Source organism: Triticum aestivum, chromosome 6B (genome assembly GCF_018294505.1).
Source record: "Triticum aestivum cultivar Chinese Spring chromosome 6B, IWGSC CS RefSeq v2.1, whole genome shotgun sequence".
NCBI classification, from domain to species: domain Eukaryota; kingdom Viridiplantae; phylum Streptophyta; class Magnoliopsida; order Poales; family Poaceae; genus Triticum; species Triticum aestivum.
The window spans coordinates 706,236,608-706,254,303 of NC_057810.1; the positions used below are offsets into that span (position 1 = coordinate 706,236,608).

Sequence of the window (17,696 nt, forward strand, 5' to 3'; positions counted from 1 at the left end):
AAAGGGGGAGATTAAAAGTGCAAGTGGCACGTAAACTATATTTTGGTGTGGTGACAATGTGGTTAGTAGAACTAATATCGGTACCTAAAGTTTATCTCAGGATATTGGTTCCTAGTGCTTCGTGATGGAGATGTGCGAACCCCCCCCCCCTAATTCAAAAAAGTCAAAGGCGTGGTCTACCGGCGATTCGAAGGTTTTAGTTTTTGGTTTGTTGCGAGTCATAGGAAAGACCGCACTATTAAGAGGGGTCAGTGTGGATACAAGTTGTGTGGGGATGCCATCGTCGAACCATACTAGCCTACCCATTCCTACCACCTAATTCCGTAGTGTGCATGCATGTGGTACTCGGAGTGATTGCAACAGAAACTTACTGGGTACCCTGTGCGCACGAGGTCTTTGGACCCCCGTGCGCACGGGGTACTGCGTAAATCTTTGGGTACCCCATGCGCACGGGGTCTTTTGACCCCCATTCACATGGGGTACTGCGTAAACTCTCTAAGTACCCCATGCGCACGGGGCCTTTTGACCACCGGGCGCACGGGGTGGTGTGAAAGTCTCTAAGTACCCCGTGCGCACGGGGCTGACTTAGCCCGTGCGTACGGGTCCAACGGGCAGAAATGGCCACCCCGGGACAAACACTATAAACGCCCCCCTTCTTCTTCCTCCATCCCTAACCCTAATGTTTTGTTGAGCTCCACCATTGTACACCTTATTTTTCTCAACACTCTCAATCCCTCCACCCAAACTTGTTGAAACTCTGGGGATTGGGTGAGCAAGACCCGATCTACATCTTGACGAAACCAAATCGCGTTCCCTGCATCATTTCTTCCCCATTGACTTGTTACTCTTGGAGCTTGGGCTCCTAGGCGGCTAGAGATTCCTCCGGAAGCTTCCTTGTTGCTTGTGGTGTGCTCCAGAGAAGTTTGTATAGGTGTGATGGCCTTCAAGACCAACCCCGAGTGATTCGAGGCTCATCCGTTTGGGGTGACTCGAAAGAGACTACGGTGAGCCTTCGTAGCGTTCCGCAAGCTTTGGCTTCGGCACCGCTCTAAACGGAGAGTAGCTCTTCCCCAAGGAAAAGTGAACTTCGGGATAAAATCTGCGTCCTCGCCTCACTTGTGGTTAATCCTTTCCCGCACTTTACTTTGCCTTGTATGCTTGTTGGCTTGCTAATTAGATTGTTGCCTAGCATACTTTGCTTTAAGCTTGGTTGTCATATAGGTTGTGTTCACCTAGTTGCATATCTAGTGAACCCTATTTATCCGCTAAACCTTAAAATTGACAAGAAAGATTAAAATTTGTAGTCTCCTATTCACCCCCCTCTAGTCGACCGTATCGATCCTTTCCCTCTTCCTTCCTCTTGCCCTCTTGCCGATGGCCTCATTTTGGCGAAGAAGTGGGTTCCAAGACCCTGATGGCGCATGTTGGTGGGCGGTTGGTCTGGCAGAGCACTCGGATCGTCCGGGGTGGCAGGGATTTTTGGGGTTGGGAGAAATCCCTGTCGGCTTGTCGGGCACCAATTTCGTGACGTCTACGGGTGCCACCATTCCTTCCTGAAGGGCTTCGGGTGTACCCCCTCCCGACTAACCTTCACGTACTTGGGGAAACCATAGGACTTGTCTGGGCACCAGCAGTGTCGTCGTTGCTTTCCTTCTTGAAGGTGTTGCTCGCTATGCGACACTTCGGTGTGCTTGGAACGTGGTGGGACATCTACGGAGGCGCAACGGTTGCCGGTCTTCTTCGTTTCGTCAAGCTGCCGGTGTTGGCATTTATTTCTCTTTCTTTCACTTGTTTTAATTTTTAGGCTTGGTTGTGTTGAGGCCCCAACATGATTATTGTATTGTGTGGTTGCTTTATAATGTGAAGCAGTGTGAACCCTTTATCGTCATTGCTTGTATGGACATGCTTCATGAATTATCTATAAGAGGGGGTGAAAACCTAATTGGTACTAGATCATACCGGACGCGTTGCTGCGGGTTTTTGTTGTCGCAAAGATGATAACAATTGAAATCAATTATATGATAAATTTTATTGCAAGCAATGAATGTTGTATTTGTTTTATAGCACACAACACCAGCATGATGATTTAAACAACGGAAAAAAGGAGAAGATATCAGAAAGCCCAAGAGCTGGAACAACACCTGGGTTCCTCCATGGTCTGCTTCTGAATATAGTCAAATGGCCATATAAAATAATTAATGCAAAAAAAATCTAAATCACTCAATATTGAAACACTTGGTAAAATGAATAAGTTAGAATAGTGGCGACCCATTGCAATGTGATGTAGTTTACTGTTGTGCAAGATATAAACAAAATGTAGAAACTCTTAGGGGTGTTAAATTCTTAATCACATCATATACATCACCGTTTTGGCTATCCTTTCAGTTAATTAGTACTCCAAAAGTCACCACTATACTCGATCACTGGACATTGGTGTAACCACATCCATGTGAATCCACGTATATACCCTGGCTGGCATACGTATAGTCAAATCAATCGAACTACGAAAAATTTCTCCTGGATTCATCTGACCTACCTAGCTGAGGAGAAGGCATTTAGGCTCAAATAAAATTGGCAACAGCGGGACTTGAAAGTTTAAGAAACCAACAGAAATAATCGATTGAAAAGAGGAGCTCACCAGTGTGCTCTTGGTTGGCCGCGATGCGGAAGGCATCCGGGTGGAGGCGCCAGCAGAGAGTGGTGACCAGGAGAAGGATGTGGACGACTCCAGGCACGTCGGGCCTCCACTATGTACAACTCGGACTCCCAAGCGTCCGTCTGAACGATATGAACCGACGTGTTGGAGCCGGAAGCCTCGGCGTCGGCCAGGATGGGACGGCATCCCTGGGTCAGACGGTGGCGAGCAACGTGGTGGGGCCGTATGCCTCAGCGTCAACCATCATGCACTGGAGACAGTGTCGGCGCCCCAGGATCGGACCACGGAGAAGAGCACCCGGTGGGATAGCGGCGCGATATCCAATGGCTGTCACTGTTGACCAACCATGGTGCAGGTGGATTCGGCGACTCAAGCTAGAGAATATGATCCATTGAGAAATTTATCAGCTTCTCTTGCAAAATCGTGGAGGAGACGGAGGGTAATACTCCGGATTTAACATGTGCAAGAAAATCAATCAGCGAGGGAATATCTAATGACCTCAGCAGGGATTTGATGGAGAAGGCGAAGAGGCCGCGAATCATCAGTTTCTCACGGATGCAGACAAACGTTAAAGCCACTTTTTTTTTTTTTGCCTCACAAACTACTCGCTCTATCCCATAATGTAAAAGTGTCAAAAAACGTCTTATATTATGGGACGGAGGGAGTACCTAATAGTTTTACATCCGAGTATCATTCGTCTTTAACTTTGCATAGACACACAACCTTTTGCAGCTAAAGTCGACGAGACAAAGTTAATAATCAAACTACCCCGAAATATGACATGAAATGCGCTGCTACAAAACAATGTCGTATGTACAAATAAGAAAAATCACTGTATAACACAATGATTGGCTTTTAGCTTGCATTTAAATAGGTTTGAATGGCAAATCATCATTGGTTCTATTATGTAACTTTGTTGTTGTACTAAAAAAGGATCAATGTAGTCAGAATACATACATAGAGAATCAAACCCAGCCCCTACTCGTCCCCTCGACCGCTAGGTTGAGGTAGACCGGCTGGTCATGGTTGAAAGGTGCATGATTTCGAACGATTGCCTGTGCCCGAGCCCGACGCATCACAAATCACACAACCAAAACTTAAAATCTGATGTATAATGAATTACTGATACAAGATGAGAATTGGGAGAGATTAGTAGACAGTGTATTGGATTAACCTTGGCTAGATCAATGGCTGCAGGACGAATAATTGGCGAGTGAATCAGCTTGCATTTACGAATCAGATCATAAGAAGGGAGAGCCGAGGCGGGCGGCGGCGAGGGTGCAGGACGGCAACAGCGCAGCGCTAATCAACACATGCGCTAAGGAATAATGCCGAGCGCCTAGGAGACTTTTAACTGAGGCCAATCAACAAATATGGCCTTGTCATGGGCTTATAAACGATCGGTAGTGGGCTTTTACATTGGCCATTTTTCCTTTCTACCTGATGTTTGCACGACCGATAGGGGGGGGGGGGGGGGGCAGGCCCCTGCTCGCCGGTAATTCCTATATGACGCCCGTTAGCGTCAAATCGTCTCAGCTTCGCTGAGAGGGCGCCTCCCGTCGCGACCACTTGGGTCGGCCCACGTTTCAGCATCGCTGCTGTTTCTTCCTTGCGGGATCGACTACTTGGGCCGGCCCACGTTTCACCTTCGCTGCTGTTTCTTCCCTTCGGGATCCCTGTTTGGGGAACCTTCTGGAAGGTTCCCTGAACAAGTTCTTCCCTGTTTTGTTTTTTAACAAGGTTATATTCTTTTTTTATTATTCATTTTTCTTCTTATTTCTTTCTTTTATTTTTGTTTCTACTGTTCTTTTCTCTGTTTCCCTTTTTGTAGTATAAAATTTCACCGTGTATTGAAACAAAATGTTCATCGTACATTAAGAAAATATTCACCGTATTTTATGAAAAAGTGGACTATGCATTATAAAAATATTCATGGTTTATTACAAAAATGTTCATCGTATTTAAGAAATTGTTCACCTTTATTTGAAACTTGTTCAGCATATAATAAGAAATAGTTCACCATATACTACAAAAATGTTCATCGTATTTAAGAAATTGTTCACCTTTATTTGAAACTTGTTCAGCTTATAATAAGAAATAGTTCAACATATACTACAAAATGTTCATGGTGTATTTCAGAAAATTGTTCTGCATATATCACAAAAATGTTCAATGTGTTTTTAGGAATTGTTCAGCGTATATTATGAAAATGTTCAATGTACATTTAAAAATTGTTCATCCTATATGAAAAATTGTTCACGTTTTTCAATTATTGTTCTCTTTTTTCAAAAATTGTTCACGTTTAAAATGTTGTTTGATTTTTTTTACATTTTCAAACGTTATTCGCATTTTTCTAAAGGAAATTTGTTCACATTTCCCCAAGAATTGTTGTTTTTTTATAAGAAAAAAACGGGTCTGCCGTTGTATTTATTACTTAAGCCATCGTGTTGCATTATAGTCAAGTTGAGTTGCTAGCTAGACTGGCTATGAAAGTTGCTTTGTTCCGTGCGGTCGTGAGTTCGAATCCAGGTGCAAGATTTTATTTTGCGTGAAGTTTTTCCATTCAATGCCTGTGAATGGGCCGACCTGTTTTGCGCGGCCTTCAGCGAATGCTAGTCTGTTTGCGGCTCGCGAGCGTCCAACAGGACCTCTCCTGCTCGCCCCCCCTTGTCTCCGCCACTGCCTAGTGGCCAAGCATGGATGCGTTTGTTCCTATGCTGTCGAGGCAGCGAGGAAAAACTCGGGTCACACCTTGAGGGAGCTCGAATGGAATGCATGCGGTGCATATAGAATTTTGCTGGTGTGACACATCACTGAGGTGAACAGATTGCATGTTTAGATAAATAAGTTAGTGAGAATGGATCTCTTAGATATATAGGATTTTTTTATTGGATAATAGAAACTACATCCACATTGGTTTAGTTCTCCAGACCATCACTTTGGCAAGATTCGATCTAGCTGTGCGGCAAAGAACCAAACTAGTCAACCAAATCTAAAGAATTCATGTTTACAATCATATATAGATGGGCCCCAGAGTCAAACAGATTTCTGTATATAGATGAGCCTAATTAATCAACTAACTACAAAAATAAGATCTGACTATCATAACAAGCGACAACCTCAAGGTACCTCGGTCGTTCGTTGATGATATGCAACAGCCGCAACGCATTTCTGTACACACGGGAGTCAGGTGATGCTGAACTCCACGGTGGACGGAACCTTGGGAGCCAGGTGTGTCGAGGTCATCTCTCTCGCGTAACGGCACCTCTCTTCGTCTTGCAACTTATGCCTCTCCTTCCTGACGAACCATGGCTCCATTGCAAGTGTCTTGAGTTGCAACCACTTAAGCTGCATGGGCGCCCTTCTCAGCAGAAAGTATAGGAGCTCCATCAGTTCCAATTCCCCACTAGACCCGTTGATTTCGATATTGTAGAGCCTCGGAAACGTCAAATCCTCGGGCCATGTCATGGTGAGCTCACTAGGCTCCTTAACCTTGGAAAGCCCCTGAATGGATAAGCTGGCTAAATTAAAAAAAATAGAAAGGTAAACAATTGTTGACATGTTTTAATGTGAAGTGTGTAGAAATAACAAGGGCACAACTTACATGTAGCCCGAAATATTTTTTTTAATATCTAGCCCGAAATATTCAAGGCAGTTTCTTGAAGGAGATAAGCAAGCGAGCAAATGCACCCTTTCCAAGATCTCACGACAAATAGGTTTAAGACGCTAATAAGGGTGAGAGCATATGCCATAATTTGGTCGCTTTGGTTATGTAGAAATGATTTAGTTTTTAATGAAAAAATGGTACTCTTCTGCAAGTTATTTTTTGGTATACGCACTCGCTACGTACGTGGTGTATGCTAAAATGGTTGGAGTACCAACCGTTGTTCATGGTGGTGTGTACTCGATTGGAGCAGGTGGTTACAGAAGTTTTTTTTCCAACATGGATGGCAGCGTAACCTACGGATCGATCCACCACCCCCTTCGACATGGGCATAGTGTCGCCTAGAGGACTCTACTGTTGCTGATTTGTCGGTTTTATTTCATGAACCTTTGTCAGACTTCTGGATTTGACTGTGTGCATCCTAGTTATGCAGAGGCCGGGTGTTACTCATAATGCTTTGTATCCGCTTGATGCTACATTTTGAGATAACAAACTCGCCCTTTATCGAAAAATGTGAGCCTTCTGCAAATCAAACTGTTGAATTGGTCACGTGGAATATTGTATCAACATTTAATTATCAAACACAAGCATGTTTATATTTTTGGTTGGGCCTATCGATCCAAACCCGTGATACATATGCATGAGCAATCAACATCATCTAAATTAAGCCACCATATTGAGAGTATGTAGGAAGGTGCACAAGCAATTTTGTTCCCTATTGTGACATGTGAAGATTACACGAGGCATCAAGATCCAAATACACCATTATAGTATATGTTATTTCTTGAACAAATACTACTTTGCTATACTTGTATTTTCCGATTTAATATAAAAAGGGACATGGCAGTCACAATGTGACATGATGATTGTCATAAATAGTTAGATCACTATTTTGTGTGATACAAAGCTACGATTGTATGCATGTAACGACATTATTTGATCCACCCACAGAATAAACATATAACGAGGATTATATATTTGAACGAAGAATAATTGTGTTTTTGCATAATTTGGTAACACAAATATTAGTAGTGAATCCAGACTTCCTATGAATGCCTTTAGCCCTCCTGCAGTTTCCATCATTTTATTACTCTCTTGTTTTTTGTTATCATTTTAGTGCACCTTAATTCTTGTTCACACACTCTTGCAATATTTTCACTTCCACACCGCTTTGATTGGGGTTTAAAATAATTTGCATGCACTGGAGGCAAAAGACCGTTTCTTAAGTTCTCTGTCGGATCGAGACTATTACTTCAAAATTGCTACAACTATATAGTGTGCACTTGCATGACATTAGAAAAACATATTGATTGGAATGCACTAATTTAAGAATAAATTTTTGGAGCACGTTTTCCATAAGCTTGGTTATCATCTTGATGGAGCAGTTTAGAAAGGAAATAGGTCTAAAATCATTATCCTAAATTCCAGAGCCATTTTTTAATCAGAGTAATGAAGGAAGAGTTAATGCTCTAAATATTGCTTGAACAATGGTAAAACTCCTCAAACAATGCAGAGAAATCAGAGGCAATAGTCTCCCAACAAGCTTTAACAAAATCAGAATTTAAACCATCTAGGCCTGGGTATTCATGAGAGGGGAAATTCATGAATGCTTTATCAATTTCCTCTTTAGTGAAAGATTGCTCTAAAAATGTAGACTTTCATTTCTCGTAAGCAAAGAATCCAAATTCGGAAGGTTGAAACTTGGGACAGTATAGCCAAGTCTTTGCTTGAAAGATCTACCAAGGAAAGCACAGCCTTGGCATGATGTTCAAAGTGCTTAGTGCCTCTGCTTATCTCTTAATAGCAACGTGATAATTTCTGAATAATTGATGCCTTTGCATGATTTTGTTTTAATTTGCTTCCCCCAGTTGTGCCTATATAATAATGTCTCTTTGCTTGCAGTATATTTGTTGGTGTGAGAGAAGCTAAAGGAAATGGTTTAGGAGGATTTGTCTAATTGTTCCACTCATGAATTGCAAGATTTCTGAATTCTTCAATAGTGTCATAGAATCAAATCATTGAGTTGGTATCTTTGATAGTGCTAGAGAGATTAGAAATACTTTTGGAACATAGTTTTAAACCTTTTCTTGGTCTTTTAAAATTTGCAGTTACTCTTTTGGAACTATCATGTTCATGAATTTGTTGGTTCCAAATTTTCTTAAAAGTGTCGGTAAAGTCTGGGTGTTTGTAGCCAGTAAATTTCAAACCAGAAAATAGAGGACTCAAGAATAGATGTACCAATCCAAATGAAACAAGGGATGTGGCAAAAAATAGGCCTGGCCTGAGGAATAGCTATAGTGTTTGGATAATTGATAGTCTAGGATTCAGATGAGAATACTTAGTCAAGCTTTTCCAAGAGAGGAGCACTCTGCATATTGCTCTAAGTAAGCATTATGCCTCTAAGGGGAATTTTAACAAGAGCAAGGGAATTGATTGCTTCATTGAAAGTAAACATGTCATGTGCATTATCGCCTTCTCTATTTTTGTTCTCAGGGTATCTGACATAATTGGAATCTCCATCCACAAACCAATCCAGATCATTTGGCATATGCACATTTTAGAATCACTCAATGAAAGTAGTTAAGTTTTTAACTTGATAGGGTCCATATGTATTGGTTGGAGTCCAAGACTCACCTACGTGTATTGAGGTGAACCTGATGGATATAGGAAATTTATTATGAAATAAAGGTTCTCCAGAAAACGCAACTTCATTCCAATCTACAAAAAACCCACTAGAGGCCCTAGAGAGGGCATATTCAAATTTTCTAAATATTTTTGGACCATATAGAAGACAAGGTTTCGATAACAAATACACGACTTGATCTTATGGTATATGATATTGTACACAAAGCATATATGATAAGCACTCTGTCTGCATACTACTTCTTCCAAAAGAAAGTTCCACAGGTATCATAAGGTAACAAGACATAACCGCCTTGCTATTCTATGATCTGCCTAGGACTTCTCTTTGGAAAATGACAAGGCGCTCCTTTATTTTTGCATCCTTAGAGCGAGCACACAACAATCCACAACATATGTAAGCATCTTACTTTGGGAGCACAACCTTATAGATAGACCTCAATGACAGCTTGAGCTCCTAGCTTCTTCACAATCTTATAGCCACTGAACCCTGCCTTGATGAAGATCTCGCTCCAGTCCTTCTCGTCCCGCTGTCGGCCTCTTGTCACCACTAGCATGACCATATCCATGAGGTGCTGGGTTTCCAGCATTGGCCCTGAAACAGATCCAAGCACAATGTCTATGACGATGACTTTTCCTCAGGCATCTCGGGGAGGAATGGCCTTCTTGCATTGTGCCAAGATCTTGACGCAATCCTCGTCCTTCCAGAAGTGCAGTACAAGCTACATTACCATGCATGGATAAACTTGTAGTTTAAGGTTAATCAAGCTTGACTAGGATGAAAATGTGAAGGGATTTTTATTAATTTAAGCTGTTATTATTTCAGAAATGAAAACTAATTATGGTGCTTTAATATTTCGCTTGGAATATTAAATTATGGAATGTGCAACATTCATATCATATATACCTTGACCAACACGGCTTGAGCAGGTGGGACAACGTGGAACAGGTCACCGGAAACATACTTAACTGCTCCTTCTTCAGTGGGAAGAACTTTGTCCATGACCTTTGGAAGGTCCAGCACAGTGCACGTGATGTGAGGGTAGGCCTCGACGATGGACCTCGCGGTAGTCCCATCGCCACCGCCGCAGTCAGTGAGAGTCTCAAGCCCCTCGAACAGCTCACTGCACTGCCGGAGCACGGGGCCGATCCCCATGTGGTCGTGGGCAGCGAGGGCGTCGTGGAGCAGCTGATCCATCTCCGGGTCGAGGAGCACCATGCTCTCCTCGAAGATGGCCGCGCCATGCACGTCCTCGAAGGGCGAGGGGACGGCTCCATCGAAGTCCTTCCTGAACCAGTCCGCCAGCCCCATGGCCGCCTCCACGTAGTAGCGCGAGGCCGCGGCGCGCACGAGGGCCGTCTGGCTAGCGTCGCCGACGATGCGGACGTCGTCTACCAGGAGGTACGAGAGCGGGTTGAGGCGGTACGTTCCGACGTCGGTTGCACTGAAGATCGCCCGCCGTGGCGAGTTGGCGCAGCAGGCGGGCGAGGAAGGGCAGCTTGGACGTGGGGAGGGATAGGGCGGCGACAAGTTCGGATGGGGACGCGGCGCCGCCGAGGCGGTGGATGGCGGTGGGGACGCCAAGGTCGACGGCGCACTGGAGCGCCATAGGCGTGAGGTAGCAGAGGGTGTTGGATGTAATCTCAATGTATCTGCCCCGTTTCCTTAGCTTATTTTGTTTTTCTGTCACATAATAAGCACGACTGAATTTGTCCACCAGAAACGTGCTACGCTCACGTTGCGGTGTAGTTTCGGTTCCTAGTTTTCAGGCCTAGCTGGTAGCTCTAGACTTGGCACGATCCAAGCTCGTGGGATGGCGCGCGCATATACTGGATCGTGGCGAGATTTTCGTTTTTCTGTTAAGCAACTGAATAAAGGGAAGAACAGAAAAGACACACGGTTAACGCGTCGCAAAAATCTCTCTGTGTGGCTACGTTCCTTCTCTGTTCCCTTCCACCTCGTGTGTGTGTGTTGTGTTCTTCAGAGAAAGAAATTGAGAGAGAGAGAGAGAGAGTCGATAACTGCTAGAAATCCAACATTTGGTATACAGAGCTTTAGGTTAGGACCTTGGGCGTTTGGCGGCGGTGGTCGGAGGAGCTTTGGCGGCGGCGATGGGGGATACGTCTCCTAAGAAAAGCGACGGGAAGAGCAGCGGCAACGGTGGCAGAAAGTACACGCCGCCGGCGGCCAGGAGGTCGACCACAGGCGATGGTGACGGTGCTGTGGTGCTGGCTGCTCCGTCGAGAGCCACCAATGTGCCCGTGCAGTACCCGATGCTGACGGACACGAACTACTCTCTATGGGCCATCAAGATGAAAGTACTGATGAAGGCGCTCCGCGTCTGGTCGGCGATTGACGGCTCCGGCGAGTACGACCAAGCGGCGGACGAGGGGGCCTTCGCGGCGCTCTCCCAATCCGTCCCGGATCATGTTATGCTGCAGGTTGCGGACTGCGACACCGCGCAAGAGGCGTGGGAGATGATCCGATCTGCGCGCGTCGGGGAGGATCGCGTGAAGAAGGCGCGTGCGCGACAACTGAAGAGACAGTTCGATCGCCTCGACATGGCAGACAGGGAAACTATCCCGGAATTTGCCAGGAAACTCACCACGCTGGTGAGCGAAATCCGCTCCCTCGGCGTCACCCTTGGGGAAGAGGCCGTGGTGGAGCGTCTGTTCAGCGCCGTGCCGGATCGCTTCGCCGACATCGTCAACACCATCGAGCAGTGGGGCGATGTCGCCACGATGACGGTGCAGGAGGCTGTCAGACGCCTCACGGCATTCGAGGAGAACCAGCGGGGGCGCCGCCAGAGCCGTGGCGACAACAACGAGCAGCTGATGCTCGTGACCCGCGCGCTGGAAACCCTTATGAAGGGGAAGAAGATCGTCAACAACAACAGGGCCTCCGGCTCTGGTGCGAAGAAAGGTGGCGGTCAGAACGGCGGCCAAGGCGACGGGCAGGACAAAGGCCGTGGTGATCGCGGCCAGAACAATGGAAAGGGCAAACAGAAAAAGCATCGTAAGTTTGACATCTCGAAAGTAAAATGTTTTAACTGTGATGTGAATGGGCACTTTGCCTCGGACTGTCCGGAGCCAAAGCGGGAGCGAGCTAACCTGACACAGAAACAGAGTGATGAAGATCCAGCTCTCCTGATGGTTGAAGCTTGTGAGTTGTTTCATGATGCTGGACTGACAGAAAAAAGGCTCATGCTGAATGAAGAAAAGGTCACACATAAGCTTTCAGGAACTGCAAACAAGTCCTGGTACTTGGATACTGGAGCTAGTAACCATATGACCGCTTGTGTTGACAAGTTTGCTGAATTGGACCGAAAGATCACAGGTTCAGTTCGTTTTGGGGATGGTTCATTCGTTGGCATTGAAGGGCGTGGGTCAGTCCCGTTCCTAGCTCATAATGGTGAGCACCGTCTCCTAACAGAGGTGTACTACATCCCAAGATTAAAGAGCAACATTATTAGTCTTGGGCAACTCGATGAGTTTGGTTGCAAGTATTCAGTGGATGGAGGACTGATGACAGTCCTCGACAAGGAGCGCAAGGTGCTAGCAAAAGTAAGAAGAGCACCAAACAGACTGTACATTCTGAATATTGAGCAGTCTGAACCGGTGTGTCTGCTGTCGAGAGCATCAGAAACACCCTGGCTATGGCATGCACGTTTTGGGCACATAAGCTTCCATGCATTGCGGTTATTGTCCAGAGAGAACATGGTGATGGGTCTGCCAATGATTGGTCAAGTAGATCGTCTCTGTGAGAGCTGTCTAGTCGCAAAGCAGAGGCGAGCTCCTTTTCCCGCTGAAGCTTCCTATCGAGCTGACAAGGCACTGCAATTGCTCCACGGGGACCTTTGTGGTCCTATCTCCCCTGCAACCTTTGCAGGGAAGAATTATTTTCTGCTACTTGTTGATGACCACACAAGGTACATGTGGGTTGTGTTGATCAAAAGCAAAGATGAAGCACTTGAGGCAGTTAAGAAGATAAGAGCAGCAGTAGAGGTTGAGCTGAATCTGAAAGTCATGGCTCTGCGGACAGATCGTGGAGGGGAATTCACTTCCAAGAACTTTGCTCAGTTCTGTGAAGGACTCGGAATCAAGCATTACTTGACTGCACCGTATTCTCCTCAACAGAACGGTGTTGTTGAGAGGAGGAACCAGACTGTGGTGGGCATGGCAAGAAGCCTGCTAAAGAGCAAAGGGTTACCTGGTCAGTTTTGGGGTGAAGCAATAGCTACTGCAGTGTACTTGCTGAATCGAGCACCAACAAAAAGTGTCCATGGCATGACCCCGTATGAAGCCCTGTACAAGGTGAAGCCGAGAGTAGATCACCTGCGCACGTTTGGATGCATTGGTCATGTAAAGAAGGTCGGGGGGCATCTTCCAAAACTTGCTGACCGGAGTTCAGAGATGGTGTTTATTGGTTATGAGCCAAACAGTAAAGCATACAGATTATTCGATCCACGCACGAAGAAACTGTGTGTGTCTCGAGATGTTGTGTTCGAAGAGGATAGATGCTGGGAATGGACCCCCGGCGACATTGTGGGGAGCTCGGAGACTTTTTCAGTGCAGTACAATGTACACCTCGATGATGCACATACTGTTGCCCAGCCAAAGCGTACTGTTCATCATCCGACAACAGAAAGTCTGAAGGAGAACAGACTCACATCTGAAGAAATAGCTGCAGGTTTCAGACCAGAGGATTTTGTCACTCCTGCCACAGATGAAGCATCTTCTGGACCTCGGTTTGTGTCACCTCCTACTGGTGCCTCGACGCCAACGAGCACTGAGGGACCACGCAGGTATCGCCTCTTGGAAGAAGTCATCGAGGAGGCACCGGTGGCTACTCTGACAGACTCGTGTCTGCTCGGCATCGAAGAGCCAACATCTGTTGAAGATGCCAGCAAGGAAGCAGCATGGAAAAATGCCATGCAGATAGAGCTTAAGTCAATTGAGGAGAACCACACCTGGGAACTTGTTGATCTACCAAGCGGACACAAGGCAATTGGACTAAAGTGGGTATACAAACTAAAGAAAGAACCTGATGGCAGAATTGTGAAACACAAAGCAAGATTGGTAGCTAAAGGCTATGTGCAGCGTGAGGGAGTTGATTTTGAGGGTGTTTGCTCCTGTAGCCCGGTTGGAAACAATTCGATTGCTCATTGCCATTGCAGCACAACAGAGTTGGGAAGTACATCACATGGATGTGAAATCAGCTTTCTGAATGGCGAATTAAAGAGGAAGTATATGTCACTCAGCCCCTGGGTTTGTACTCGAGGGACAAGAACAGAAGGTTCTGAAGCTGCATAAGGCTCTATATGGTTTGAAACAGGCACCCAGGGCGTGGAATGAGAAACTGCACAACACTCTGGTTGACTTAGGATTTGAGCAATGCCCAATTGAGCATGCTGTGTACAGGAGGTCGAAGCTTGTTGTAGGGGTGTATGTAGATGATCTGATCATCTCAGGACCAAGCCCAACTGAAATTGGTGAGTTCAAAGAGCAAATGAAGAACCTTTTCAGTATGAGTGATTTGGGACTATTAAGCTACTACCTTGGTATAGAAGTTAAACAGCAGTCAAATGGGACGTTTCTGAGCCAATCAAGCTATGCAGCAAAGATTCTGGAGAAGTGTGGGATGAGCAACTGTTATGCTGTTCAAACTCCAATGGAAGCTCGGCTACATTTGAGCAAGTTCAGCACTTGCAAAGCTGTTGATCCCACTCTGTACCGTAGCATTGTGGGAAGTTTGAGGTATTTGACCCATACCCGTCCAGATATTACATATGCCGTGGGGATTGTAAGCAGGTACATGGAGAAGCCTGCATCTGATCACCTAGCGGCAGTGAAGCAAATTCTGCGGTACGTGAAGGGAACACTGAATTTTGGTTGTTTCTATAAAAGAGAAGAAACTTCCATGTTGCTGTGTGGTTACAGCGACAGTGATTTGGGGGGTGATGTTGATGACAGAAAGAGCACTACTGGAATAATTTTTTACCTTGGATCAAGCCCATTAACTTGGCTCTCAAAGAAGCAAAAGGTAGTATCACATTCATCATGCGAAGCTGAGTATGTTGTAGCTGCAGTAGCTGCTTGTCAGGGTGTGTGGTTGAGCAGAATGATCACTAGTCTGACAGGGCTTGAGGGCGAGCAAGTGGTTCTGAAGATTGATAACCAGTCAGCCATTGCATTGAGTAAAAACCCGGTGCATCACGAGAGAAGCAAGCATATTGACATCAAGTACCATTATATTCGTGAGTGCGTCAAAGATGGGAGCATTGCAGTGGAGCATGTGCGCACAGGAGATCAGTTGGCCGATCTGCTGACGAAGCCACTAGGACGACTGAAGTTCCTTGAGTTCAGGGAGAGAATTGGCATGCGCACGCTGGAGCAGATACCTCAAGATTAAGGAGGTGACTGTTGGATGTAATCTCAATGTATCTGCCCCGTTTCCCTTGGCTTATTTTGTTTTTCTGTCACATAATAAGCACGACTGAATTTGTCCACCAGAAACGTGCTACGTTCACGTTGCGGTGTAGTTTCAGTTCCTAGTTTTCAGGCCTAGCTGGTAGCTCTAGACTTGGCACGATCCAAGCTCGTGGGATGGCGCGCGCATATACTGGATCATGGCGAGATTTTCGTTTTTCTGTTAAGCAACTGAATAAAGGAAGAACAGAAAAGACGCACGGTTAACGCGTCGCAAAAATCTCTCTGTGTGGCTGCGTTCCTTCTCTGTTCCCTTCCACCTCGTGTGTGTGTGTGTTGTGTTCTTCAGAGAAAGAAATTGAGACAGAGAGAGAGAGAGAGAGTCGATCACTACTAGAAATCCAACAGAGGGTGTGGCGCCACAGGTCCGACTGCGCCTGGAGCAGCTCCGTGTCGGTGGGGACAAACACCTTCTCTGCCTGGCCTGCCATTGGCCATGATCTCTATCTCTCACAGCTGTACGTGGTGTGCACTTCGATCTGGTAGATATATAGGGGACGGAGGACACTCTCATATAACATAGCAATGTGTTTGCTGTCATTTCTCGTGGAACACGAGGGTGACGACCATGACACTATATGGCTATCGACAGGCCGGGGTAGCGTGTCACGACTGTTTCAATAAAAATATTTATCGAGAAACCGATCTTTTAGTTCCCAGTGTGAGGAAAATCCTCCTCACTGGTAGACAAATCTTTGATACAATAAGCCAGTAGCATTAATATCTTACAGGGGTCGAGCTGAGGTTGCTCAACAATTTATTACAAGCGCGCCAATAATTATACATAGAGGCGGATATGACACAAAGGTGGGGGTGGTATTTCTACTGACTCGTAATAAAAATGATTGGTGGAACATCATAGTGGGGTGGGCAGTGTGACTACTAACCGGTGACTCATCGAGCGCCGAGAAGAGGCTCGATGAATTTATTTGGGTAGCGGAAGCGGATATAATACAGTGACCAAATCCAGGGTCGCACGAGACTGACTGGGACTCCTCTAGGCGTCGGACTCGCTATCGAACTCTTCATCCATGAGACCGCCTTCGTCAGCATCTGGCCAAATCAACAAGCCAGGTGAGTACTTTGAAAGTACTCGTAAGACAGTTCGGACAATAGATATAACAAATGCATGCATGAATGCGTCAAGAGTACTTTTAACAATGCACATTTAATTCATAAGAACAAGGTAAGTAAAGAGGGAGTCGGCGGTAGTCCGCTCGAAAACCCAACAAAATAAACTGCAAACTGATCGGGTGTCTGAAGCGACGCCTCGAAAGGAAAACTAAATAAATAAAAATATGCCGCAGTCGGGCGTCTAAGCGACACCACATAAAGGGCTTGTACTGAAAGTAAAAGACATGAGTGCCGCAGTCGGATGTCGGGGCGACATCACAGAAAGGGCTTATATCAAAAGTAAATAATAACAATACCGCAGTCGGACGTCTGAGAAACGTCACAGAGAGGGCTTATATCAAAAGTAAATAATAACAATGCCGCAGTCGGACGTCTGAGCGATGTCACAGAAAGGGCTTATATCAAAAGTAAATAATAGCAATGCCGCAGTCGGACGTCTGAGCGACGTCACAGAAAGGGCTTATATTAAAAGTAAATAATAACAATACCCCAGTCGGACGTCTGAGCAACGTCACAGAAAGGGCTTATATCAAAAGTAAATAATAACAATGCCGCAATCGGACGTCTGAGCGACGTCACAGAAGGGGCTTATATCAAAAATAAATAATAACAATGCCGCAGTCGGACGTCTGAGCGACGTCACAGAAAGGGCTTAAGTTCTTTATCCACAATGTGCAAGGGTTAATGCTCACAGGAAAAATATTCAATACGAGGTACTGACGGGGTAGTCCATCATAAGAATCAACATTAACCGGACTTAACACTCATATGGCTTACCGGGGTCTTTGACATCAAGACTGACAATCAGACAAGATAATAAGGACACCGAACTTTGACATAGATAAGGTGATGCAATGGAATTTTTGACTCTGCAGAGTTTGTACAAAAATGCCCACAGCCAACGGATTTCTGTAGTCCCGAAGGACTAGTTCCGTTTACGGTATTTCAGAAGAAAACACAACAATCCAGTACACACCCATCCCACCTCACGTTACCAGGGATCACCCTAGACGACGATCAATATAAACTTTGAGACGGGGAGATCACCATCTCGAATAGCATGGGATCAAATTTATATACGCGCGCTCTAAGGGGTGCCCCCTCTCGGTCCCA

At 45.6% G+C, this 17,696-nt stretch overlaps 1 pseudogene; it reads right to left on the bottom strand.

The window, feature by feature from the left end:
- Nucleotides 1-9,385: 9,385 nt before the first annotated feature.
- On the bottom strand, nt 9,386-15,880 carry LOC123139689 (flavonoid O-methyltransferase-like protein Os11g0303600; annotated as a pseudogene).
- Nucleotides 15,881-17,696: the final 1,816 nt, after the last annotated feature.